This window comes from Lonchura striata, chromosome 6 (assembly GCF_050655825.1).
Source record: "Lonchura striata isolate lonStrDom1 chromosome 6, ASM5065582v1, whole genome shotgun sequence".
Taxonomy (NCBI): domain Eukaryota; kingdom Metazoa; phylum Chordata; class Aves; order Passeriformes; family Estrildidae; genus Lonchura; species Lonchura striata.
This window is the reverse complement of record NC_140708.1, coordinates 16,892,776-16,920,210: the sequence shown is the minus strand read 5'-3', so window position 1 is coordinate 16,920,210 and position 27,435 is coordinate 16,892,776. Positions and strand designations below refer to the sequence as shown.

Below are 27,435 nucleotides of genomic sequence, written 5' to 3'. Positions count from 1 at the left end.
CCCTTTGGCTGCCCAGCTGATGAGAGCCCCCTTCCTACTGATGCCTGGAGAGGCTACCTGGAACAGAAGTGGTGTTAGGAACTAGACAGTGTTAAAGGAATAAAGTAGGGATTTATTAAAAGGCCTTCAAAGGATACACCTTGGGCAGTACAAGAGCCCAGCCATGGCTCCACCCAAGATGGACCTTGAGTCACAAGACTTCACACTTTTGTAAGTTTTGTCTATTTACATATTGGGGTTAATTGTCTAATTACAGCTTCGGGTTATGAAGTCCCATCCTCACAGATTGCTTTCCTCAATTTCCTTATACATTTTTGGCCTGAAGCTGCAACGGTGTCCTTGGTTCTCAGGCTGGAAAAGGGTTGTTTTGTTTAAGGAAACTGTGAAAAGAACTTGCTAACGCTTTATGTGATGTTCAGAGTTACATACTCATGGAGAATGTAACAGAATCTGGAAAATATGAAAGCTAAAACTAAAGGCATCACCACCTGTGCTGCAAATGGGGTGACTGTGAGGAGCAAGGTCTGGTGAGGCCATAGCTGTCACCCTGCACAGCCTCATCCCTACTCTGGCTGTGCCCTCTTGTCTTGCCCTTGGACAGTATTGACTCAGTGGTAGCCTGAGGGTGGTAAAGCAGATGCTGCAACACGCTGAGTGTGCCAGAAGCTTCACCACACACAATCAGCATTCAGCCTGTTAGTCTGGTAGTGCTGGGACTGGGATAATGCTGAAAAAGTACAGGATAGACTTGTGGAGGTGGGTTGAATTTTATTTTTTTTAATCTTTCTGATGGAGAAGTTGCTGTCTATACTATCAGTGTAACTTTTCAATTCTAACTATCCCCAGAATACAGGGAAACTTTTTGTGAAGGGTTCAGCAGCAAATTAATTGCTTCCCTACCCATAGAAGCAGAAGTCTGCAGCTGCCTGTCCCTCACCATCATTCCTAATTCTTGTTATTAATTCTGCCCGAGATATTAATGAGTCCTGTAGGGCTTTTATACTGCACAAGAGAATGCCCATGTCTTGGGGGGAGAAAAAGAGAGAATGGCCAAACCTCAGAGAATCATTGCTGTTTTGGAATAGAAAGCCAAAGTACCTACTTTTCTCTCAGGCATAGAGAAACCACCCTTTGCTGGTGGTTGAGTATTCCTTTCTGTAAGCTTGATCTGGGTGTGTGTCTAAACCTGCATTGTCACGACTCTGCTTTGCCTCACTTGCATTCCCAACACGGGGCTGCAGGGCAGGAGGTGCTGCTCAGCTCTGCCACTGCAGGCAGGAGGGAATGAGGACAAGGTATGGAGATGCACTATGTGCCTGTTCCCACATCTGTTGGGAAGCTTTATGCATTTTTATAAAATGCTTTAGGAGCTATAGATGCGAGCTGGTCACTCACTTCATGCTGTTGGAGGGACAGCATGAAGGCCATCAGTGACCTACAAGTGGCATTGCCAAACTGTAACAGCATGTGTAGAAGAATATGAATCTTTGGTCAGTGCAGGCAAGCCTTGTCTTAAGCTGAAGCATTTCTAAATTCAGATATTTGTAAGGTCCCATGGTACTTTTTAAATCCTGTAGAGCACTGTCCAAAATCTGGAAGCTCTCTCTTCTTGCTTTGAAGCCAAGAACACTTAGAGCTAATTCTCTCTTCTTTGCCCTTGCCATTGACCTCATTTATGGAGATGAAAGAAGAAAAAAACAATTAGCTCACTGGGAAATTCTATTATGTGGAAGGGAGGTGGATGTTTGATCAATACTCTTGGCCTATGGTCTCAGCTGGAAGGGCAGATTTTTGTCTCCCAGATGGAGTGATGCCTGTTAGTCCCTGAGGCTTGCAAGAGGGAAAGATAGCAATCCAGCCTTTCACTTCTGGAAAACTAAAAGATGCCACTTTCATCTTCTCAAGAAATGAAGAATGACTGTATATTGGACATAATTTATCCTGTTGTTGTTGGGGTAAAAGGGCTCAGTAGGGAAACTGTGCCTAATGGTGTAAAGCAGAACCCACCGCAACCTCTTGCTCTCCCAGCCTGGAAGAGATTTCTCTTTGACTTCCACAGTATCAGTGCCTTACTGCACTCCAACCTGTGAGACATTCTTTGAGGTCCTCCCTGCTCTCTCACCTTGCTGACAGGAACGGGGCCCTGGGCCTGTGCTGGCGCTGGGGTGTGCACACAGCGTGTCCCCCTGGGGCAGCCTGTGCCACCGGCTTTCAGCTGTCACTCCAGAGCAGCCTCTCTGCTACACCGGAGCAGGTGAAGCAGACCTGCCTGCTCTTAAATGTTAATGTCCTCACTGGAACAAATTAGCATATATTAGGGGAGGAAAGGATAAGTGGACTTTTGCCTTTGAGGCTACCCTTGCACGGTTTGAATCAGTGTTTTCTTTCCTAATCACTGCAGAAAAATATTAATTTATCTCATTTAAGGTATGCTATCATGAGAAGACAGAGATGTCAATATTTGTGAGCTCAAGATTTAATTTCTACTGAGAGAGCTGTTGAGAAGCTTTTGTAATGTATGGCTAATTTGTTGTAAAGATAAAAACAGAAACTAGCACTGTTAATGGTAGGGAAATCTTACACCTTGCTAATGTCCTCTAATATACACACATTATTTTCATGCCACTAGTTGCCTTTTGGAATGGATAATTTGCTATAATGAGTAAAGCAATTAATCTGCTGAGCCTCCTATTTTCCTCCCAGCTACAGCTAATACAGAGAGTTATATAGTAGATACGTTTTGCATTTTTATTCTACATCCACTCTAATAGTCTCAGCAGTTTTTATTCATGTAAGTGTAAGAAGCCTCTAAGCTACTGTGATAGCAGGGAGATCATAAATTATCTGCTTTTGCCAAGGTGGGAAACAGAGCAATGGCATGGCAGATGTCCTTTAGTGTTTCTGGTGCTGGATTTAGAACATTGTAGCTCTGAGTCACAAAGCAGTAGTTTTATATATCTTTATCCTGGAAGTGAAAATGTGGGATATTTTTTAAAAAGAATAATGATTTAACTTCAGTTTGGCAGGTTTTATTCCAGGTCATGTATCTTTTCTTTCCCTCCAGTATGCAACCAGATCTCCCACCAATTTTTCATTGGCTCAACAGTCACAGCATGATGCTAACAGTGCCAAGGTCATGGGTTCAATCCCTGTGTGGGCCTTTTACTTAAGAGTGTTAGACTTGGTGATCCTTGAGGGTCTCTTCCAACTCACAGTATTCTGTGAAGTCACTCCCTAGCTCTCCTGTACTGTACTTGCCCTGGGAGCTCAGCTGTGGCCCCAGCACTGCACCTCCCCCAGGTGTGCTCCTCCTCCTCCTCTCTGTGTCCCTGGCAATCCCTTGGCTCCCCTCCCCACTGCTCTGCTAGCTAGATCCCAGAAAAATTGCTAGGGTTGTGTGATGTGGTGAATAAGACACAGGCTTTTCTGATCAAGGTGACTGATAACTGATCCGCTACACCTGGCTTTGCAGGTGTTTCAGCATCAAATCTTCAGTGCCAGGTGGCTGAAGTTAGTCCATGTAAAGATTCAACACAGTTATGAAGGCTGCTGCACTTGGAAGAAGGTGGTGGAACCAGGTAGAAGGAAGGATCTGCTGCACTACTGACTCCTTGGCATTGCTGGAAATCTCCTTGAAGCCACCAACTAATGTAAGAAAATGTCTTTCTAAGCCAATGTTGTTGTTTTTATGAATTTTCTATCAGTCCTGTTGCTTGCTGTATGTACTGCAGGGGGCTGGCTGGGCTGATATTTTTTAGATTCTGCTGCTTTTTGAGCATTGTGTTCTGGCATGTGTTCCAGCTGCTGTGTTCTGGGGTGGCAATGGCTAGAGCACAAGGTACTGCAGGCTGTGTCCTTGTGAGCACTCTTAGGGAGGCCCTGGCAGTCTCTGCCAATTTTTCTTTAGGCATGGCCCCTGGAGTTTTTTTGCTGCTAGTTTTAAAGAAGATAAATAGCAATGCAGAGCTGCCTGTGTGCAGTGGTAGTTGTGACTTACTCCTGCCAGAAGTGAGGTTTCAGTGGGGAATCTGGTCTGGACCCTGGCATGACTTCTCTCTGCTCATCAATGTAGATTAGGCATGTGGCCTCGCCTGCACTACAGTTGATTATTTCACTATTGTTTGGACTTACAAAATTATTTATGCTATATTTAGCAACAGATCTTTCTCTGTATAGTTTATGGAATAGGGAATTTGTCTGCTTACATTTAGGAAGTTCTTCTAGGTCAGATAATACAGCACAAGATGCTCCCTACCCAGAAACAGCAGGGATGCTCTGGACATACCTGGGTATGCTTCACTTCATGGTCTGGCCCCAGCTGTGACCAGGAGATGGGCATGAGATGTTTTCAAACTGGCTCAATGGGAGAGAAAAAGAGCTGGTCTGTTAAGTCCTGGCAGCAAGGAGAAGCTGATTTGGGTGGAAGCACACATACCCTTTTGGAGTGGAGATGCTCACTGTGGATCATGTCAAGGAGGAGTACAGATGCTTTCAATGAGCAAAATGGGCATGAAAAAGTAGTCCTGGTCATGAGGAGGAGTGCAGTGATAGGATCACTGGTTAGTCAGCAGGCTGAAGTGGTGTATGATTTTTATGGTGCCGAGACGCACATAAAGGTCTGATGGAGCCGAGCAGCCTTTCTGGAAGGTTGTTTCTTGGAAGTGTGGGTGACCTTGGAAACAGAAGGGCCCTCCTTCCAAGAAGGCTGCTCAGAAAGCCTTGCAGTACTGCAGAAGAGGCATTTTGCAATGCACCAGGTGGTGGGGACCAGCATAGGCTGGGATCAGTGCAATCTGGAATACCAGGTGGCAAGCTGAAGCCTGGTGCCAGCACAGGCTTGCTATCATTCTCGTCATATAATTCATTGGTGATCTTGCTAATTTGAAATCCGATCTGTGTTTTGTATTGACTTAAATATCTTCTGCCAAAAGAGTGGTAGTGTGAAAATCTACCATTAATTGTTTGTCAAGACACAGCTGAAGAAACAGTCAAAGTGAGTATGACTCACTTGAAAGAAGTGTTTTTCACCCCTAATTCCTCTCTTCTTTCCACCATGTTCACCCCCATCACTCTTTGCAGAGTGATGCTTTCTTTAGGGGAAAACACTGTGGCTTTGGCATTAAGAACTCTGCAAAGGTACTGTTCAGGCTGCTGGAGCTGCTGAAATACTCTGAGTAACAGCTGACAGGTTTTCTGTCACTGCTGCATTTCCGGTGCTCTGGATCTTTTTATGAATGTCTTCAGTGGCATTTCACAGCAGAGTGAGATTCAGTGGCCTTTTGCCGGGTCATCACCATGGGGTTTATTCTCGCTTTTCTCTCAGTTGTGAAGCAAATGCTGCTGGCACAGTTGGCAGGTAAGACTGCACTGCAGATGAATCTGATGTGATGGGACTGCTGCAGTCTGGAGGGCTGAATGTGTGGTAATCTGTAAAGCCAGGTAACTTCTCAAGTCTTGCTTGTGATATGACAAAATGAGGTGAAATATTTTCGAGTCCTTAGTTTAAATAGGTGGAGTATTGTGCCTTCTTGCTGCTGCATTTTGTATGCATTTCAGGGGAAAATAAAAAGCTTTAAAAATGTGGGTCTGCCCATGGCAGAAGTAGCACTGAATTGAAACAGTGTGAAGAAAACAGTAGTGTTTGCAAGCTGTCTGCTGAAACTTGCCTCTGATTGGTCTTCTGGGTTAGCAGAATGTGACAACCTATAGCAACAAAAGTGAACAAATACGGGATAAAATACAAGGTCTGCTTAAAAATTCATGAAGTTGAACTCCAAAACCTCTGAAGGGTATTTGTGTTGGGATTTTTCTTTTTTCTTAGCAGTGTTTTTAAACAATCTGGAGTGAATTAGACCCCTACAATTGGAAATTTAATTTTGGGTCATCTTTAAATGAACTCTAAAAGCATTAGACTCTGCTTGGCCAGGATCTCTGCTTTGGGCCTAAGCCCAGCATGTCATCTCCAAATCAATTCCAAGGTCCTTTTCCAGCCCAAGCTACTATTGATTACTTCTCTTTCCTTTTAACAAAAAGTCATCTTTGCGGTGATCACATTATATATCTTCGTCAGTAAATCAGTAAAGGCAATTTCAGACCGAAGGAAGCTGCTGCCTGAGGAAGCACTGTGCTTATCTCTGGCAGCAGGGCAGCAGCTGGTGTGTGCCAGGGCTGGCCACTGCTGCCCCAGCACAGCCACCTCTTGGGCTCATGAGGCTGCAGCTCCTCAGGAGTCATGCAAAAAGCAGTATGGGTACAGGTCTTAGGCACCTGCTCTTCCCATCCCAAATCTTGGAGACAGTTTTACCTTTTGATTCATTTTGGAAGTGGAGTATAATCCTGGCAAGAGGGAGGTGCAATTTGGTGGGGTTTGCTTCTAATAGGCTGGTGTGTATCAGAGGCATTGGTGGTGTGTGTTGTGTCACCTCTGTAGTGACAGGCTGCAACACCTGGCAGGACGTCTCACTCTTGACCCAGCTGTGTTATATTTTGACAGAAGATAGGGACTACAGAATGGTACTATGATAAGATTGTGGGACTATTTGTGTTTGTGTGGTATGACTTTTTATAGGCTTAATTCAGACTTTTTAAGCAACAGCTTTGTCTTGGCTTTTTTTCAGGTGAAAATATTTTATTTTTAGTAGAAACTGTCATGGGAATCCTATGGAAAAGAACTGTAAATAGGGCACTCATGTGTATGCAGTTTGTGTCAAGGCATATGAAATGAGAATAAATCTCTTAAAAAAAAAAACAGGTGGCAATACAAGCCAGAGCAATGATGCCCTGTGTGCTACTAACTTTGTTAGTGCAGTTACCAATAATTACCACATCCCTAAATGACCATATTGTATTCACTAGTGTCAGTAAGGTCAATTCACAGTCATAGGATGAAAGGGGACACTCCAATAGCTCTTAATGTGCATCAAAATGAGAAGATTGATATTGACAAGGTGACCTCAGCTCTGAAGGGGCAGTTTATTTTGAATGGCTGTAGTTTTCATTTGCTTATGATTGACAACCTCTGTGCCATGACTATTTCTTTCTTTCTATTTTATTTTCCTTTGTCTTGAGGGAGCACCCCAGTTCATGTTAGCTATTTCATATAACACAGTTACAGCACAAGTAAGTAAAGAGCAATAAGATTTTCTGTAGAAAGTTGCTGCACCCCAGTGCCCAATGTCCCCCAAGTGCCCTTTGATCGTTCTCTGGATGACCCCAGCTCTGTGTTAATGTCTGGCATTCAGTTCCGCAATTAAAATGTGTGGCCTGACATCAGTTCCGAATTTGTCTTTCCTTCAATTTTTCATGTCCACCAAATTCATTCTTTTGTCCTCTTAACCTTCTCTGGGTCAGATAACTGTGTGTTTTATCCTCCAGTTGCCATCAGTTGAAAGTTTGCTGTAATTTATTTACAGCCTCTCATATTTTTCTCTTTTTACATTGAATTTTGTACTGAAAAGGAATTTAATTGATATTCTGTAAAACTTGAAACCATCAACACTCCTCTATTTACTCCATAGCTTTTTTTTCCCCAAATAAAGTGATTAAAAAGTTATGCTGTACACTTTTGGGAGGAAGAACTGCATATTCTTCTTCATTGCCTGCAGAACACCTGGGTACATGCAAATTTATAAACTTTAGTTATCTAAATGTAGGCCTTGAAGACTGTTCTCTGGTTATATTGGGCAATTAGAAGTTCAGGCTTAGTGAGCACTGTTGCTATCAGTGGAATGAGAAAGCATTTTTAATAAACATGGTGATTATCTCCAGGATTTGACTGTTTGAAAGTATTGGCTATGGAGGGAGGTTATGCTGTTGTTGCTTGAGTGATCAATGCAGCTGTTCTGAGCCATGTGGAGGAGAAAAAGAGGTTGTGAATGTAGCAAACTTGTAAGAAAACACAACTTTCAGTAGAGGGCTCTTTAACCTTAGCTTCCTTGGAGGTTAAGAATACTTTTATTGCATTTCTTCCTGCAGAATATGGTGCTGCAGCTGTAGAAAATGCTGTGCAATGAATAAAATAAATTGTAGAAACAGAAGGATACACATCCCCACATCTTCAAGCCTCTTGGCTTGGTATAATACATTGCAAGATATTTGTAAAAAAAGAAATATTCATCCTTGACATTTACTGTATATGACACAGCTCTGAAGCAACTTCTGGTGCAGAATTTGCTGCTTTTGACTTAGGTAAATGGATGGCAAATGGATGCTTGTTAGGAGGAAAATTTAGAATAATGGGGCCAGGGGCAGTAACTGTTGTCAGAGATGTGAAGTTTAAGGAGGTGACTTGGCAGTCCAGGAGGTGTGAGGGCAGGCAGATCTCGAATATCTGGGACTTTCTGCTCCCTTCTTTATCTGGTTGGAGGTCCCTATTCCCCCCACGAAAACTCTGGTGATGCCTGAGCAGCAGCATGGGGTGGCTGTTGCTTCTTGCACACTTGAGTGTTGAGATGGGAATGATGCCTGATGTGTTATACGTAAAGCATAAAGGAAAAGCCGTGGCTTGTTTTTGTTCTTCCATCAGTACCCATATTGCAATTTCAGCTGCGTGTCCAAGTCTGTGAATATTCGGAGTGAATGTTGTTACTAATAAATAGCAGGCAAATAGAACTATTTTGTCTTGGGAGAAAATAATACTGTTAAGTTTTTTTTCAATATCCAGGGAATAGTTTGCTTTTAAGACAGGAAGAAGGAGGTACTTTTAAGACTAACTTTAACTGTCTTCTCTGACTTCCTGTTAGTCAAGTAATGGGGGAAAAGAAAGGAAAACTTTACAAAGAAAAAACCATGATACTTTGACTAACTTTAAAAAATAAGTTAATAAACTGCGTGTTTGTAATAAGTTTACATTGATTGTTTTTCCTTAGATATTAAGATTTATGCTCCCTAGAGTGCAATAAATCTGAGGTGGAAACAGGCCAGCATACGCTCATTTGTTGCCTCTTGGGAATGGCATTCACAGAGCGATGGCTGGCCTGGAGACTCAGCCCCTGAATGGGTTAAGGAGTGTGACAGCAGAGCCAAGTCAGGGACTCCAGAGTGAGCCAGCTGCCCAGGTGAGCAGAAGAAGAGGTGGTTTTGTCAAATACTTGGAGAAATAGCTCTGACTTCAGTGATTGGTTTTGGCTGAGTTAGGTTCACGTTGCTGAGCCCCATCATACTATGTGTTGTCTCTGTTTAAGGAATTATTTGTATTTAGATGGGGCAGGAAGGGTTTGCTAAAATATTTTTTTAAACTGATGACTGTTATAAACCATATTTTTTAGCTCAACACCCTTCATTGTCTCTGTTGTGGCTTTTTTTCCCCCATGCAGCTGCATGGAAGCAGTTTGCTTCCATGTGTTCCCATCTTCAGTGATGTCCTGTTCTGTTCCCTGGATTTTGAGCAAAGATCTGGTTAAGCATCTGGACTTGCCTGGGGAGTCCTTTTCTCTGTAATAGACTGAAAGCCACAACTGGTTTTACACACTGACTTGAAAAATCTTGAGAGTTGGATTACAGCTGTTATTACAGATTGTCACTTTGCTAGATTTTTGTACAAATCGTTTTAAATCCTCTCTCTCTTCCTAAATTATCTCCATTACAAGTTAGCACAAATACATGTGATAGTGCTAAAACCCATGACTTGTTACAGAACACAATATTAGGTTTCTTTTATGATACTCAGTCATGCTGGTGATAACAGATAATTTCTGTTAAAAGGTGTTTGCCTTTAACAGTATTTCATTAATGGAAAGAAATGAAGATGTCAGAATTTCTCCTGTAGGAAGTCTTCTGCTGGAAGTGCAAGAACGGGGACCCTAGAGGCAAAAGGCCTGTATTTTTCAGAGCAGTAGTTCAGTAATTGCTAGTCTCACTGTAATCCCAGACTGTTTTCTTGATCTGAAGACAGAGAGGAGTGCTATGACATGTGGTGTCCCTTTTCTCCCTTCTTGTTAAGAATGGTAGGAAGTTTTGTTGATACTTTTCAATTTTTTTTTTCTTGAATTGGCAGCTGAAGATTCAAGTTTTTCCCCTGCTACCCTGCAACTAGGAGCAGTTACTATCTGGTTACTAGACAAATATACAGTGAGTAAGCAAGCAGCATTGGTTTGCTTATTACTGCACTGAACCTCTTATTGTCAGGTGCTGTTGCCAGCAACAAGGACCTTTTAGAGGTCACAAATACTGGTTTAAGCTCCTGCACAGAAAATTTAAACTAATTGCCCTTGTGTTGAAGAAACTGCTTTTTGCCAAGTAACATAATGAAGTGGTGCCTTATTGAAGGGAGGAAGGGACAGGACATTAGGAGAGAAATTGGGTTTGCACACACTTAAGCAGGCTATTTCTTCCCCCAGATCCTGCTGTTATGGGAACATTCCTTCTCTGGTGCCAAGGAGGCACTGTCCAGTTGCTGCCCATCCTGCAGCTGGAGCTGCTGGCAGCCCAGGATGCCCAGAGGCTCCTCGGCTGCTGCTGTATGTGGGGTGCTGCCTAGAGAGGTTGGCATCTGCTGCTCAGTCCTCAGCAAGACTGCAGCTCTTGCCTGCAACAGACAGACTGTTATGGGTCTTTCTGTGGCTGCTGTTTCCTTGTCCTGTGATCCAGACTCTTCCTCAAAGGAACGAGAAGTTAGGCTGGCTTTCTGTGGAAAGTGTCTTGTTGCTGGGCACTGGGAAGTAGATCTAGAAATACTCTTTGCAGAGGTTTTATACTAGTAATCTGTATTTTGACTAATATTTGAGAAGGCACTTGAGCCAGGTGTTTTTATTCCATGATGTATAACTGAACATTGGTTTCATATTTCACAAGTACACAAAACAAAGAGCAGCAGTAATAAACTCAGAATATCTTCCTGCCAAAGTGTGTCCCTGGTCTGTGGGATTTAAGTGCAAAAGGGGCCAACAGGGGTAATATTTTTATTCTGTGCTCTGGGAAGCAATCTCATGGTATGAAATGACATATGGTGGGTGTGAAGAATGGTGAGAGGCAGCTGAGCCTGGCTTATGCCACAGGCTAACCCTTTGGTGTGGGACTCTCCTGGCTGTGCCTGGCGTCCACCTGGTGATGTTTGCTCTTGCTGCCTTAGGTCACTGTGTGTTTTACTAGTTATGGTTCATTTTACCATGTTACTGGAGAAGTAGTAGAGGTTTACATAATTGCAAATGTTACTGGACTAATACAGGATTGGAGAATTTCAGTTTTCTGAAACCTGCTGGTGTTACGCTCTAGGTAATAGAAAGCACATGAAATCTGTCAGTTCTACCATTTTCTTAATGTGTTTATTTTCATACTGGGATAGGAGTTTAACCTTTCTAGCTTGTTAGAAAAGACAAGACTGGTTTCTTTCAACAAAGTCCATGCATATATAGGCAGGACATATAGGAAAAGTACAAAACACTTTACATTCATTTGCACCAAATAATAATTGAAATATTTCAGTCTTTAGAGACTCCATTATAATGCTACTTGATTGCAGAAATAAAATGTATCTCTTCTAAACATACTCTTGGGTTCTCACAATTTTTCAATAATTTTGTATGGCGTGTGGTTGTGTGTTGGTGATAAATACTACAAAAGGAATGGAAAAAAGATGTGCTTATACTAGCAACCAAATATGAGATTTCAAATTCATAGTTTGAGTATAAGTGAAATTGTTCCTGAATGGTATAAAGAAATCCAGCTTTTAATTTAGCTGAGCAATCTGATTTTACTGGACTGGAGTTGAAAAGTCTTTTACAAAGATATTCTCCTTGTGTTGCTGGATTTAAGCTAATGTTTTGTAGGTGTTGAAGCTGATGATGTGTTTCTAGAGAATAGGGCTTCAGTCTGTGAGGCTTCTGCCTTTGATCCTGGGATGCACAGAGCCAAGCTGTTCTGAGTTTGTGTGCTGTGGCAGCAGCTCTCTGGCCACAGAGAGCAGCAGACGACTTTCCCAGGCATCGTGCTGGGGAAAAGCTGTGAGAAGATCAGAAAAAAGAATGAGAAACAATTCTTAACTAGCTGCACCTGGTATTGTGAACATGTGGAATGTGTTATGAAGATTTGTTTACCAAAGGGTGGTTTCTTAACTAGCCAATGGTGATGGTGTTTTAATTAAAGAACCAGTTAGGTCAATCTGTATCTTAACTGTCTATGAGAGCAATGGGTTTCTTAATAAAGATAGAGGTTGATCAGCCTTCTGTGAATCATGGGGTCAGTGCTGATTATTACCCAGCCAGGGCCCCTTGCAGTGACAGTGAGCTGAGACACCCAGCTTTGAGTTGTGCTTGCCAAGTCATAGCCCATCATGTCTGAGGCCATTCCTGCTCTCAGAGCATGAACTGTGTTTGGCTCTCTTGCCCCACAGCAGGACATTTCACCTTTTTCTGCATAGCAAAGAGTGGTGAAAAATGCTGTGTGGGCTTTTTGTTGTACATTTGTATTTTCACTATGGCAAACTGGACACATGAGCACTGCAGTAAACACCTGTTAATGCAGCTGGAGATCAGCTACACCAGGGGATGCTGCCTTGGGGTACTTCTGCTGAAGAATTTATGCTTTAATAAACTTCTGGGCTATTGAACTCTACAGCCACACAAATTTATGTAGAAGGGTGAAGGAAAGCACAAACATGTAGCACAGATTTTTTAATTTGCAGCAGATTAGATTAATTTATCCTAATATTTAGGGGAACTTTCTGAAGAATAATAGATACAATATATTTTTTTTTATTTGTAAGTACAGGTATATAATAAAAAACTGCAGTCATTGTCTAAAGTTCATAGCTGGGATATTTTCCTTCTATTTTCAAAAGACACCTGAGGTTTCCTTTTTGAGCTTATGTTTCAAAACTGATAAAACTCAGAGGGCTTTTTTCTTGCTGCAGGATTAATTTCATTGATGAAAAAAGCTGAGAGATCAAATATTGACCTGACCCAGGGAAAATATTGACAGTATAACTAGAAATTTTACTGGTTAAGGTGCAGATTGAGAACTGAAATCTCATACTCAGGGTGCACTGAAAGTTTAGAGGCAGCTTGAAGCTAATGTGAAGAGACAGGTTGTCTGGGTTAATAACAAATGGGGAAAGACTCTGCAAAACCAGAAGGGAAAAGGATGCATAATTCCTTTCTAAATTGTATTAGGCTTTGGGATATAGTCCTTGTTTTATAATACATAGCTAAGTGATCTACAGTTTTGTAATAAAAGAGTGTTTAGAGGATTAATAATCCTCCCACCCTTCCAAACTTTAAGCCATTCATGTTGCTTTCAGAAGCCGAGATGTGACCTGTTGTATAATTCGTTCCATTTCACTGATTTCCTTAAATATGCTTGACATTGTGACCAGCAAAGTCTTAGGCAATCCTGTAACTTTATCAGGCTTGTGTGTTAAAATGCTTGATGATTTTTAGGTTGGTTGTTGTGTTGTGTGTTTGGTTTTTAATTTTTTTTTGGTTTTTAATACATAACTCTTCCATTTTTTCTGTAGTACTGATGAGTTTTTTGAAAAGACCAAGTTGGAGGGGATGATGATTACTGCCTGGGTGCTACTCCTTGCTTGGCCAGTAGGTCTAAGGCAATCATACTTCTTGGATGTCCTTCTCACTTGTTGTCTACCCACTCAGTCTTTGCTCCCCACTGTACAAGTTTATAGGACTCAGCAAGCCAGGTCCTGCATTTGGACATTATCTCTTCAGAAGGGCTGAGACACCTCCTGTCTCATTTGCTACTAAACTGAAAGCAACATAAAATGGCTAACAGTACTGTATGGGTATTGCATTACATGATTTTTTTGGCTGCCAATTACTTGTAGTGCAGTAATTAAGTAAAACTGATCTGCCTGAGGTCACAAAGCCAGGAACAGAGCATATATCTCCTGACTCCTGATGCAGTGATGCAGCTGTTAATCCACACAATTTCTACTTGAGTTCATTAAAAACCTTCTCCCATAGCTCTGCCTCCCTCAGCAGCCAAAATTTCTCCTTTTAATAGAAGAAAGGAGCTTCCTTTGGGACTGTAATTCCCCCCACAGTGAAAAACTTTTCTAGCTGAGAGTATGTGCTGTCTTTTGAAGTACTGTTAGCCCTTTCTGACCTGAGAAACAAGGAGGGGACTAAACTCTTCTATCTAAGCTTGGAAAACACATCTAATACAGTCAAGACATGTGTGCTAGACAGTTTTCATGTCTGAATGCTGTAGATAATGTGCTTTAGAAGTTCTTTGAGATGAAAACTCATTTTATTATAACACAGATGATGTTCACACCCTCTTCTAAGCCAACTAAGCTCTTCTACAGAACTACAGAATGGGATTTGATGATATTTTTATTTGTGTTTATCTTGTTTTTCTGAGGTGGTGGTTTTGTTGGGGGTCTTTTTGTTGTTTATTTTTAATTTTTGAGGAGTAGATTTTGATGATAGCAGGAACCATTATGGTCCCTGATGCAGAACTTCATCCTGTGTTTGCTTCACTGAGCATATCATATGAGGCTGAATGTATATTTTTAGGTAGATAGTCATTCTTGATCTACTTAAATTAGTGCCATATGAGGACTAACCTTTTCACATGCCATGTTGTTCCAACTCTTAAATACTGATTTTAGTCCTAATGGCTAAGACAGGGAGGTGTAAGTACTCTCAGAAAAGAGCAAATATATCTCACTACAGTAAGAGTGCTCAGAACATGAGCTAGATGACATTTGGTAACAAGCTAGATTACCCTTATATCTCTCTTTAGATTATACACTACTTTAGAACTATTTAATTTAGAGTTTCATTATATTAATCTACTTCCATGCTTCAAATTACTCAATAAATAATTCTGGAGAGAGTTGAAGTTGTTTCATCATACATTGTTATTCACAAAATAGTTCTACCTATGTTTTTAAAACAGTATTTTTAAAGCTTGAAAATAAATATTTTTCCAGGGTAACATGTTAGTTATGTAAATATAGAAAATATTGTCTTTGTGTACTCAATTACATATAACAAAAGTTTCAATGGAAATCAGTGTTAGATATATTCAGCTTGACTCTTGGGACTTTGATTTTATATTCTGTAGCCTTCTCTAAAACTTTAATTTCAATACTGAAAACAAGTCACATAAAATATTACGTGGACGTTTTTCCTTTCTCCTTGGAATCAAAAATTGTTTTATTTTTTTCTAAGAGTTGTCAGTATAAGGCTTTGAAAAGCTGTTACAGGAGCTTAGTTTTATGAGCTAAATTAAAAATTAAATTATGTCTCTCTGTGCTGTGAGATTTAAGTCAGTGTTGTGGCATGCTGTGAGTCCACAAGGCATTGCAAGTGTAAATGCTCAAGAAGCTGGGAGAAAGGAGAGGGGAAAGAAGAGTAAATCCCCTAATTTCTGCAGATGTTTGAGCTGTGGGATACAACACTGCTTTAACAGACTGCTATTCCCCTCTGTTCTCGGAGCAGCGCCAGTGTTTGCTGGAACAGGAAAGTTGGCAGTCTCAGTTGTCTCTTCGTTAGTGTGCTCTGTCTCAACCTTTGTCTCACCCACCTCAGAGGGCACCAGAATGGGGAAGTTCATCAGAAATTCAGGAGTCTGGGTGCCCTAGAAATTGGGTTGAGCTGAGGCAATGTGCACGTGTGTTTTGCTGCTGCCTCTCTTTAAGGCATGCTGCATTATACAATGTAAAATGTCAATGGTTAGTGATGTATAAGACTAAAGGTAACAAAAACTTAATCCCTGACTTTTTCAAGTGCCCTTAACTTGGAGACTGTGAAATTCATAGAAGATGGCATACAATTGCCAGTGACACTCAAGCCTCTTATGTGTATGCATGTCTCCCTGTGCTCTTGCTAGTGACATGTGTGAAGTTTTAAATTATTTAATTTTTTTTTTCAAAACGTTATCTTCAGATCTCAAACCCAATTTTTAAGGAGGTGAAAGAGTTCACAGTATATGATGGGCTGTGGTCAGAACCTGTGGAAGTCCAGTCCAAGTCAGGATCAAGCAATATTATTTTCCTGTGATATTTAAACTGCATAGGACACAAACCTGTATCTAACTTCAACCACAGAATTTAAATTAAGCACATGCTGAACAGGAATCATACCAGAATGGTGCCAGAATAATTTCTGTGGAGCACATGTATGTATAAATGCATATACACTACAAAACCATCAGTTCATTGATGATTCATTGATGATTGCAATATAGCATGAAGATTGTATGTCATCTTCCTGGAGCACTGTTACTCAAAGGAATCACTAAGGAAAAGTATATGCATGTAGAGAGTTTATAATATTGTTGTATGAACTATAACTTCTGATGATGGACAGATTTCCTTCCTTGTGCATCTTATTGGTCCTTTAACCAACTTAAGACAGCAGTGATTAAATTTAATGCTGTTTTTACCTAGCAAATGGGAAATGCTGCTCTGGACTTTGAAACAGACATTTTTCTCTCTCTATGTCTATACATTCTCTGTGTGGGAGTATATGTGTGTGTATATATAATCAGAGCTTATATATATATGTTGTCATTTCTATATTAGTTCAATACTGCTTCACTACTTTTTATTTACAATGTGTCTTAAAAAGCAGAATGGTATTTTGATTTTACAAAAATCATCTTCATGTAGTCTGCCAAGTGTTGGTGCCATGTTTTGCTGGAGTGTGATTTTTATATACCTAGATAGATACCTATAGGTATATATATATATATATAAAGTTATATAAAATCAAACAACACCTACATAATTGCTTAGAGGGAGAGAACGAGGTTTATATAGCAATTTATCACAGATTTTGTCAGTGAAAAGGAGAGAGATGATCCTGCCTCCAGCCATGGCTCTAATCTTTTCATGAAGGGAGTGTCAGATGGGCTTTCATTCTTCCTATCTAATTGTGTCAAAGAGTTTGAATCCTGTTTCTGGCAAAGAAAGAATGAAAACTGTTAGTTTTTCTAGAAATATGTATGCATGAAAAAAGAAACACTGACTTATGAGGATTATTTTTTGCTTTTCTTTCTATTCATTCTTGAAATGTTCAGAGATCCCTATCAGGGTTCTGAGATTTTAAATATTGAACATCAGCAAGTACAGAACAGTAAGCCTCAAAATTGCTCAAAAAAAAAAAAAAAAAAAGGACAATGTAACTATTCTCATTTTACAGATCAGAAAGGTCTGTCTTAAAGATTATGGATATTACCTAAGGCTGTAGGGACTCCTGGCTGAGACTGCAATCAAATGCAGCGTGTCTTGTTCCAGTATCTTATCTATGGAAGATGCTCACTTTTACACACAGTTTACCTATGGCTACAGTACATTGCAGTTCAAATAAGATGATTCTTGTGTGTGGATATGGCTTTTAGCACTTTGGTAGTAGGTTGGAAAGGCACATCAGAAAATGTGTGTGTAGGGGGGAGGCAGAGAGACAGTCTGTTGCAATGATACAGCATCTACAACAACGTGCATTATTTGGAAAAAGAGCCCATTAAGAACAGCGAGCTTGAAAGCCAAAACAAATGACAGGATATGTGAAGGATTAGTTGGATGGAGCATCTGTTATTAATACTGAACTGTACTTTTTGAAAACAAATGTGAAGCTTTAGCACAGTGGTGAGAATCAATTTTAATGCCCTTCCATGAAACTAAGTATGAATTAGAGTCCTGCTCTTCTTTATTTAGAAGTAATATTTTCAGTTCTTGCTTTATGAGAAGCCTGAATGCAAATGCAATCCTAAGTGGTGAACTGATGCCTGGAATGCTGGCTCTTTCTGATCCCCTAGGGGACAGCGTGTCTGCTACGGCACAGCAGATCCCCTCTTTTGGGGGTAGTGAATGACATGCTTGATCAAGGAAAGGCAGGCTGGCTAATGCTCCTCTCCTGAGTGGTCAGCAATGGAAAATTAGAAAGAAACATTGTACTTTTGGGGAGATTGATGGATCTGATTTCCCTGCAGAACTAATTTCTCCATGGAAGCAATATACCTGTTCTCAGGATCCAAAGCATTTACACTCAAAGTATAATTGAGTCTGGCAATTTTGATAAACACAGGTTGTTCTCAGAAGTCATTCTCAGGTGGCTCCAAAGCACAAGCACACCATATTGTGATTACTGCATGTCTGTAGCAGACTGAGGTTCAAAGGCTTTCTGGAGTACTTTTCTTCAAAATCTGCAATAATGATCCATCCATTCCTTAGAATTTATTTGTCAGTTAACAGTGACAGTTGTGAATGTGACTGTTTATAACTGTTGTGAACATTAAAGTTTGAGTACATTTCATATTGAGGTCTGTGCAGTTTTCCCTTGACTACAAATACAATTTTACCAACTTCTAATCATGGAAATTCATCAGCTTTTGATCCTCCACAGAAAGGTCCAGTCTCATCTATACAAGAGATATTCATTGCTACAGCCTGTCCTCAGGTGACCCTTTATTTAAGTTTGTAGCAGCAGCATTCATGGAAGGGTCATAGACCACAATGAATAAGCATATTTTATAGATGTACATGAGTATATTTATTATTTACAAATACAAGCTGTACTATATATTGAATACACTGCAATACCTCTAGCCCTTTTATCTGCTTTGGACACACAATGAGGATGAAATGATACATCTCAGCAGGAACACCAGAGATTGGCTTTCATTTTTTATTGTGTCAAGAAGCCTGACCACCTATCCTCCTCTGTTTAGACTGAAAGCAGGCACTAAGGAGGAAAGGTGCCTTTCTGTGTGCTAATACTGAGGAAGGAGATACAGAGATTTATGTAGTTTACAACATAAGACTTGTCTGGAAAAAAAATACTAATATATCCATCTTTCTGCTTGACTTCATGCCTGGAATCATTAAAATGCATTTGTAGATCACGTATTTGCTCAAGTTTCTGGCCATCCTTCTGTGAAGTCAGCAGCAATTCTAACTCGTTAACTTGCAAGTGGAAAGGTCACTTCTGTGTTTCTGATGGCAGGTAAATGGGAAAGATGGATTGTTGGTGTGTGACAGGAAAGAACAAGTAGCATTTCTTGGCTGCTCATAGGCAGGCAGATGTACATGCAGAGCCACCGACTGCATTGCCTTGGTTTAGGGCATAGTGCTTGTGATTCCTACAACATGGCAAACTCCTATTGCATTGATGTCACTGGCTAGATGAGCCCAAATGGATTTAAGATTTTACTTAACTAAATTAATTCAAATGGTTTTAAGTCATATTACTATGGACAACTACACAGGCAATATAATGTTATTTTCTTCGTGATCTTATCTGAAGACAGAAAATACCTAAAGGACTAGGGTATCACAAACACCCTCTAAGATTCTGCCTTTCCAACTAGAACCTTGCAATGGTTCTTCCAGTTGAACAAATGGGCAATTAATTTGCAAGATTTTATCGTCATTCTTGTGGATATTTCTGAAATGGAACAACTTTGGGCTTTGTACTTTTGAATTGGTTAATTTGCATGACTTAGGATGAAAACTTACTTACTTGTGCTGTCATTTTCTGTTGATACCAAACTATCAGACTATGTGGCATAGCACTAGTTGGCCAGAGTACAGGAACAAGCAACATTTTCTAATAAGCTAAAGTTGAAATGGGATGAGCTGTGGATTGTTCTCTTCTGTAATTGCAGAGCTTTAATATCTGCCATGTAAACAGTACTACACCCCTCAAATAAGTGTCTTAGCTTGAATTATAAAATAGATGAGTATCTGCAATAATTTTTGATCTTAAAGCTACAGAATCCTCATCCATGAGGTGAGAGGGGCTGGGCTTTTTTTTCAGGATTATGGAGGGTGAAGAGCTGAGTGGCAGGAATGTGTCCTAGTTATTGGCTGCCTTGTGAGGAGGTGCTCAGGTTACCCTGGTGCCCAAGGTCCTGACTTAGGGTTTTGATGAAGGACAAGAATGTTTTACATGGCTGTGCAGCCTTTGCAAGTCCTAACATGGCTAGATTGATTGGATGGTGAGGAAAATTTGTCCATTAATTGTTTTTTTCTTATGTGAGTAATCTGGGTGTACCACTTGCTGGACTCCACATGAAGGTGTGTCTGAGTCCTCTGTTAATTAACAACAGTCAGCTGAAGCCTAGAAATACACACTGCCCCTAAGAATAGTGTTCTTAACTAAAACTACTGAAGTTTTCTGCTGTTCTCTAGACCAGAGGAACAGGCAATAGAAGAAAATGTCTGTTTTCTAGCACAATCCTGTTACACTTGAAGCTTTTTGAAGGTGTAAGACTCTAGAACTAATGTTTTCAAGTGAAAGTCACCACTGGTGTTTCCCATTTGTGTGTGTGTGTCCCCTTGCTTTTTTTGTTTGTTTGTTTTTTAGGTTTTTGTTTTGTTATTGTTTTTGGTTTTACCCTGTTTATAGGGCTTGTTCCCATAAGTCTTTGTGTTTCTACTGACTTCGCTATGGTGCTTTGTATGGGAACTTTGCAGAATTGCACCCTTTATATCTTTTGAATTATAAATGAAGCAAATTGGAAATAGCATTCTTGCTTTTAAGCATTTCTTGCACACTAATTTTTCCTTTTGGCTACTTCTTGTGGTTAATTCTGCTACCAATTAAGAAATAAATGCAGGCAGCTACTGTCACTTGTACAAAGAGGGATGTAAAAGCTAACTAATTCAGGATACATTTAAAAAGTCAGCTAGTGTACTGGTGTTGTTTTATATTGTAATGACTAGAATAAGGTTATTATAAAGTTATGTAAAGGAAAGACTAATTTCCTGTCTCAAAGAACTCTGTGTAAGAAGGGTGTGTGCTACTTTCCTAACGTCTCCACGTTGGTCTGTTGTCCACTATTTATCATCTTGAAACCTTCAGAAATGTTTCCCTGTGAATTTTCCTCTTTGTGTATAAGGTTGATTTATCTGCAGCTCAGTTTTTGATACATGGACTTTATAGCCCACATAGCTGTGGCAAGATATTTTTTCAGTGTGTGAATTGTGATTGAATGTTGAAGGAGTAAGGGATTTTTTACTTGCTACATAAGTATATTGAATCAGCAGGACAAAGTACATTTTAAATTAATTTTTAATTAATTTCCTATTCCCTAACATAACCTTTCAAGCAAAAGCTGCTTTTTAAGTAACACATGGAGAGAGCAGTTAAGTGTGTGTATGAAAGATTTTTGTGAGGCAAACCCACTACTTTCCCAGCTGGAATCTGCTTTCAAAATAAAAATATATCAGAGACGCACAAAAAAAGCTTTTCTTTATGACAGCAGTAGCAAGCAGGGGGTCTCAGACCATTTGCTGGTGAACAAGATTACATATCATAAAGCTGTCATGAGTTGGCACTAATTTGACAGTTTGTTGGCTCAGGAGACTCCAGCACTGTGGATGCAGGGGATAGAAATGTTTCTGTGATGCCATGAGGTTCATGTGGAGGGCATTGATGAATGGCAGACAAATTGGATTCTTAAGTAAAGTTGTCTTGAGCTGGGGGTGGAGGGAGCATGTTAAACCTGACAAATTTTGGCTTGCAAAATGTGTAATGCAAGACAATGAGAGAATGAAGATGTCTTAGAAGTTGAAATATCTGGATTTTTGCTATTCTGTATCGTTTTGGTGGGCCAATTTTAAATATTTTAGCTTTGAAATAGCCTGCATCCTCTGCTACTTCATAGAACTTGAAGTCTTTTACACCAGTCAAAACTTATCAGCTATAACTGATAAGTTTGAGCAATATGCAAGCTATTCTTTGTGTCTCAGAACAAATGGTGGGAGAGAGAGTGTGTGTGAGTGTGTCTGGGAAAGAAAGTACATGAATAGATATCAAGGGGACTCTTCTGGGGGAAAAGTGATGGGTAGACAAGAAGGGGGGTAAATGATGGGAAGAAATGTTCATGGGCAAACCTTTGAAAAACAAGACTTCTTTTGTCAGGACTGTGTTTTCAAGGAATATCAGTAGAATATTTCAAAAGCCATTTTACCATGCTTTCATGACCATTAGTGAAATAACTACAGAAATATTTGCTAATGTATTTGTTGCACTTTCCCGCAAAGTGCCTCATTCATGTTACTCTTGGGCTTTTTCTCAGCCTTGCTTACTAATCCATATGGAATACTGGGAACATTTAATGTGAATTGCTCATATTTTTTTAAGGTGCATAGAGAAATGGAGCTTATTTTTGAGAACAAAAAACCCAAACAAGCCCAAAATATATTCTCTAGCTCTTGCACACCTTAACTAAAATAACTCAGATGATATTTTCACAGAAAATATTTACTTTGAGATCCTCCCACTTGAAGTTATATGTAATGTAAGCTTAGCATGGCTGCAGACATTTTTAGCAAACACTGGAGATAGTGCTTGTTCACATTTTGGTAATTTTTCTTTGCATGCATTGATTTTTAATTTTTTGTTAGTTCTTCAGTCAGACAGGCAAGAGATGAAACTATCTGTTTTTAAAGAGATGTTATTTGTAATTTTTTTACTGTCTTCATGCTGTGCTATTTTGTATATAATTTGCCTACAACCATAGTGCAAATTATCAGTCTGCCCTGTATTGCCTGCTCTAAATTAAATATTGACTGGATGTGCTTGTTTAACAGCATAAACTTGAACCAGAACAAGGCAATCTAATTTGCACACTGAAACTCACTCTCACATATTTTAAGGAGCTAGAGTGTGCTAACATATATGGACTCATATAGGCACAAGTATTCCATGTACACCCTAAATAGGTTTGTCAGGCAATGTAGTCCTAAACCAAGACACAGACTTAAGGATGTGGGCTGTTATATATCTTGGTAGAATATTTATTTCATCTCTTAGCAATAATTCTAGCTGATTCTCTGAGATATTTCAAGGACAATGATTGTGCTTGCTTTCAAACACAGCAAGTGAAACTGTGAGCAACTGAATTTCTACAGTAAATCCATATGTTATTTAAAGAGTGGTTACGTAACTGAAGCAACTGGAAAAGTTACTGAGTGTCTGGAGAAGTCTAACACAGATGCAAGGCAAGTTCACCTACAACTGAATCTGCTGAATTGTCTTTCCTAGTAGCCTGAAATTGTATAAAAGCCCAGACCGAGGTTTATAACCCAGAAAAGATGAAGAAAACTTAATAAAATATATTTAATCAGGTTTAGGAGAAAAGTATTTTGCCTAGTTTTATGTGTCTATATCTATACAATAATAAAATTGAGACTACCTAGACTAGTCTGGGGAAACCAAGCCTGGGGCATAGTCATTGCAAGCTCTATTGTTAGTCTCTGATAGGAAGATTGCATTTCAAAGAGTTACAGATCTCTGCAGGTGAGGGTCTCAGCCTGACAGTTGGATCAGAAGGAAATGTCCAGCCCAGGCATGTGTTTATGTACAGTTGTTATTAATTCCCTATTGCTTTCAGTGTCTCATGTGCTGAAGTGAAGAACGCAAAAAGGGCAATTGTACCTTTTCTGTGGCTAAGAAAATCCATGTCTCGGGTACACTGAGTTACTACCAAGATTAAGAAATAATTGAAGTTAAAAATCAATATTTTGCTTCATTTATATTCCCTCAGCTTCCTCCAAATCACTGATGTAAATGAAGGGACTGTTCTCCCATCAGGAGTGGTTGCTCACTTTTCTCATCAATCTGTACTGGCTGTTTGCTTTTGATAATCATGAGGTGAAGTTTGTAGTTACAATTCATCTATTTAGTAATACCATCGGCTTTATATATTTTTTTTTTAATGTACCTAATCTTAAACACAGTCTTGGCTCAAGTGTCTCTATGTTTAAACTTAAACAAGAAAACCTTAAGTCTGTAATAATAAAACAGTTCAGTACTATGGATTCCAAGAGAAAAGAATAAAGAAGTTATATATTGTTTTCCAAGAGAGTCCTGAAAAAATAGATTGAATTTTAGTCACACTACAGGATGTCTCGGGCCAAAATAATTTCACTAAGCAAAATCACCACTTATGGGAAGTGAAACAATAGGTGTAAACTACTGAAAGCCTGCTGCTGCTTATTTGCCCACATGGTTATATCTCATTGTTTGTCTGTGTTGCAATAAAGTTGAGCTTCAAATGGAAAAGCACAGTAGTTTCTAGGCAACGGCTTGAGTAAACAGGGCTACATACTGACAATTGGCCACTTGGTGGTAATAGGATATGAATGACCCCCGTGGAAAATGCCCTGTTGTTAGTTAGCTAGATGTTGTGAGCTATACAAAGGAAAAGGCAGAACAATCTATTGTAGACAATGCATTGGAAGTGACTTTCCTTTGAAAACAATTAGACATAAAAATTATTTTTATTCTTGAAAGGTACAGAGCTGGGATCAGGGGTATTAGCCACATTCACAAGCCTCTATTTGGGCTCCACCTTCTGCAGTATTGCAGATCTGCAACCAGACACAGAAACTGCTTCCAGGTGGAGGCAGCTGTTTTAACACCATTTCTTTGCTAAGTATCTGGATGAGGAACTGAAGGAAAACTGTGGCAGCTGGGAATGGTGAACTGATCCTCAGTCTTACCTGGTAAGAGACTCTTGCTTGGCATAAGATAAGGTGGTCACACTCACCTGGGACAAAATGTGTAAGAACCTACCAGGGAAGGAGCACAACAACAGTACTCTGAGGAAATGCCTGAAAATCAGTATACAAGCTTGAATATCCAGTTTTGAAAGCTGTCAGTGTCTTGGGCATGCAGATCACAGTTCCAGTGTCTTTGTGAGAGATGTACAAGTAAGAGACAAGGATTAAACAACACATGGTTTTGGTCCTTCTTTTCCTACCAGGAAAATTGAGAGTCAAAACTTTCCGTGCAAAATTCCAGAAGAGACCTTGGTTTCTCACCAAGACACAAAATTCAACAGATGGAGATGGTTGCCTACTGAGCTACTCTTCAAAGGGAGTTAATAAGCCAAATGAGCTGCACACCTACACACTAAAACTTATTTCTATCCCAGAAGATGCCCAAAATGTGGATTTTTAACTGGGAATCTTGCTGTGATTTAAATCATACTAATGAAAAAAGAACAAAAAAACAAGACAAAAAAAAACTAACAACCACCTCCCAAAACACAACCAGCCAAGCACCCAAGAAACCCTAACAAAACCCCACACCACTATAGCAAAACAGTAAGTTATTTAACAGTTTTCTTTGTTCTGACTAGTGATGTGCACAGTAAGCAGGTTGCTAATGTTGTCCTCCTTGCCTCTGTCTGGCAAAGACTCTGCCCCCATCCTCACTGGAGCTGTACTGTGTGTGACTGGAGGCTGTTCTATGTGGAGATATTAGCAATCTCTCCTGCTGAAGTTGGTCTGTTCTCTGAGGATTCAAAAGGGATTCTCAGGATTCAGAGTGAATGGAAAAGGAATGGGGGGCCTTTCATAAGCTGTAGGAGGAAATCAGTTCTTGTAGTGATGAGTCTTATAAAGTCACTTCTGAATATATTCAGAAGAAGAGTTTTTATCTTTTTTAGATGAATGTTCTCATTACTAGGATATCCTAAAAATGGATGAATGGGGCAATGTCACTGGGGTTGAAGTTGATGATAAACCTTACTTATAGTATGGAGTTAAACTTATTCAAAGTACTGTGGGAATGTCTGCTAGGCCAGGCCCTCAGTTAAAATATCTAGAAGTACTTTGCCTTATGTGTTTTAACAAAATAGAAATGCAAAGTTCTGGATCCTTTGGTCTCCCTCTCCTATCTGATGTTCATGTCCAGAAGCCAAGCCCTAGGCAGATGCACAATTTAGGATGTTGAAAACCAACTTATTGGGAGAGTTTAGGCAGTAAGTGAAGCCTATGATTATCATAATCATCAGCCTATGATTAAAACTTTGGCTTAGATTCCTACATTGCTGTAACTCCAACTTTCAAAACAAAATTTCCTCTTGGATCTCAGACTTGGTTTGTTTTGCACCTCACTTTTCTGTACATGAAAAGGACAGGAATTATGCAGATTTCACAGTTGTCAAAGCCATGCAAGAAGGAAGCTGTGATAAGCATGAACATTTTGGCTGACAAATTTTAAATGATGGAAAGGAAAGGATTTTAAACGTTATCTAGAATGGCAAATTTTTGCAAGGCCTTGGGTACAACTGGGAACTGTTGGTTCTGTTATGATCACCTACCCCAAACCAAAAATTAATCTAGAGAGCAATAGCAGTAGCAACAAATCATTAAAAATACTTTGGGCCAACTGGTGATTTGCACCACAACTTTAAATTATATTTTTTTATCTGGGTCCTTTGTGAATGAGTAAAATCTTCACTGGCTCTGAGATGCAGTTAGTGCTTAGAAGGAGCAGGGAATTATGCCATAATTAGAAAAAAATGCATGGGTGGGGTTTCAGGAAGAATCGATTTTGCTTAATTTGCTGCTTATATTCTCATCCTCTTCTCAGTAAGTCACCATGCAGATCACCCCCCCTCCCCTCACTGCTCTTAGTCAGCTCTGCTTACATCTGTGCTTGGTGTTAAGCATCTATTCTGGCTGTTATCTCCTCTTAGGCTGCACAGGATCAAACCTTGAAAGTTCAAGGCATTCCATCTGCCTTCTGTTAATTACCACTTTTATTCCTTATGATTCTGCTTCTTTCTAGGGGAGGTTTTTTAATATTGCTTGTAAAGGACAATTTTCTCTAGTAAGATATGTAAGCACAAGGCATGTATTGATCTTTTCATGACCTTTTCTACTAATAACATGTAAGATGTACTGCTACCTTCAAAGAACAGAGTGCATTTTCTCAATATCATGGAAGATTAAATATTGCAGTGTGAAATGTATAATTCATTTAAAGGCATGTAAATACTTTTTATGGCACTTAAGAACTTTAGACAAAGATGTGGGGGTACAAAGCAAAAGAAACATCCTAAATTTGAAAAAAAAACCCAACCATGACAAGCCAACAAAACAATCCAACCAGAAATTCAGCCTCCCATCATTTATAACACAATTTTGAGTGTGTTCACACATAAAATCCAACAGTAATGCTAAGTTTAGTAGGTTTACAAATACTGTACTACAAAAAAAAAAAAACCAACAAAAAAAACCAAAATAAACAAAAAAAAACCACCAAAAGAAACTGTATATTTTTACTTATTATACACATATTTCTTGTAAGAAAACCAGGCACTGGCAAGGGAAGTGGCAGGCTAATATCACTCATGAAATCTGTCCAGGGTGCACTGTAAAGACAGCATGAGCCTCTCCCCACATCTAATTGCTTTATTTCCATTATTGCTGACTTCCTTCTGCTCACAATAAGGAGTGAATGCTAGATCACAAGGCAGCTGTGGGTTTACTACAGAATTGGGAGCTCTCTGTGAGAAGCTGAGGGATATGCTACCTGTACTTAGGTTTTGTTGGTATGCTTTGTCATGTATTGTTGATGCTCCAGAGCTAGATTGAAATTGCTGGGTTGTTGTAGGAGCACTGCATTTATCCTAGAAACCTGACCTGAGCAGCCAAGCACTTCGCCAAGCAACTATCATCTGAATTTTCTTGTTTAGCAGTGACACAGCTTGTCTTTCTGCTTGGATTTATTA

General features: G+C 39.7%; 1 long non-coding RNA gene across 2 annotated transcripts in view; it reads left to right on the top strand.

The window, feature by feature from the left end:
* Positions 1-1,420: 1,420 nt before the first annotated feature.
* LOC146767039 (uncharacterized) overlaps positions 1,421-27,435 on the top strand; it is a 160,645-nt gene continuing 134,630 nt past the window's right edge. The window contains exon 1 of one of the 2 annotated variants that reach the window (XR_014956282.1): positions 1,421-3,650. This is a non-coding gene — a long non-coding RNA (uncharacterized LOC146767039). Of the gene's footprint in view, positions 5,357-27,435 lie in introns of both variants that reach the window. The other variant, XR_014956281.1, reaches the window with a different exon arrangement.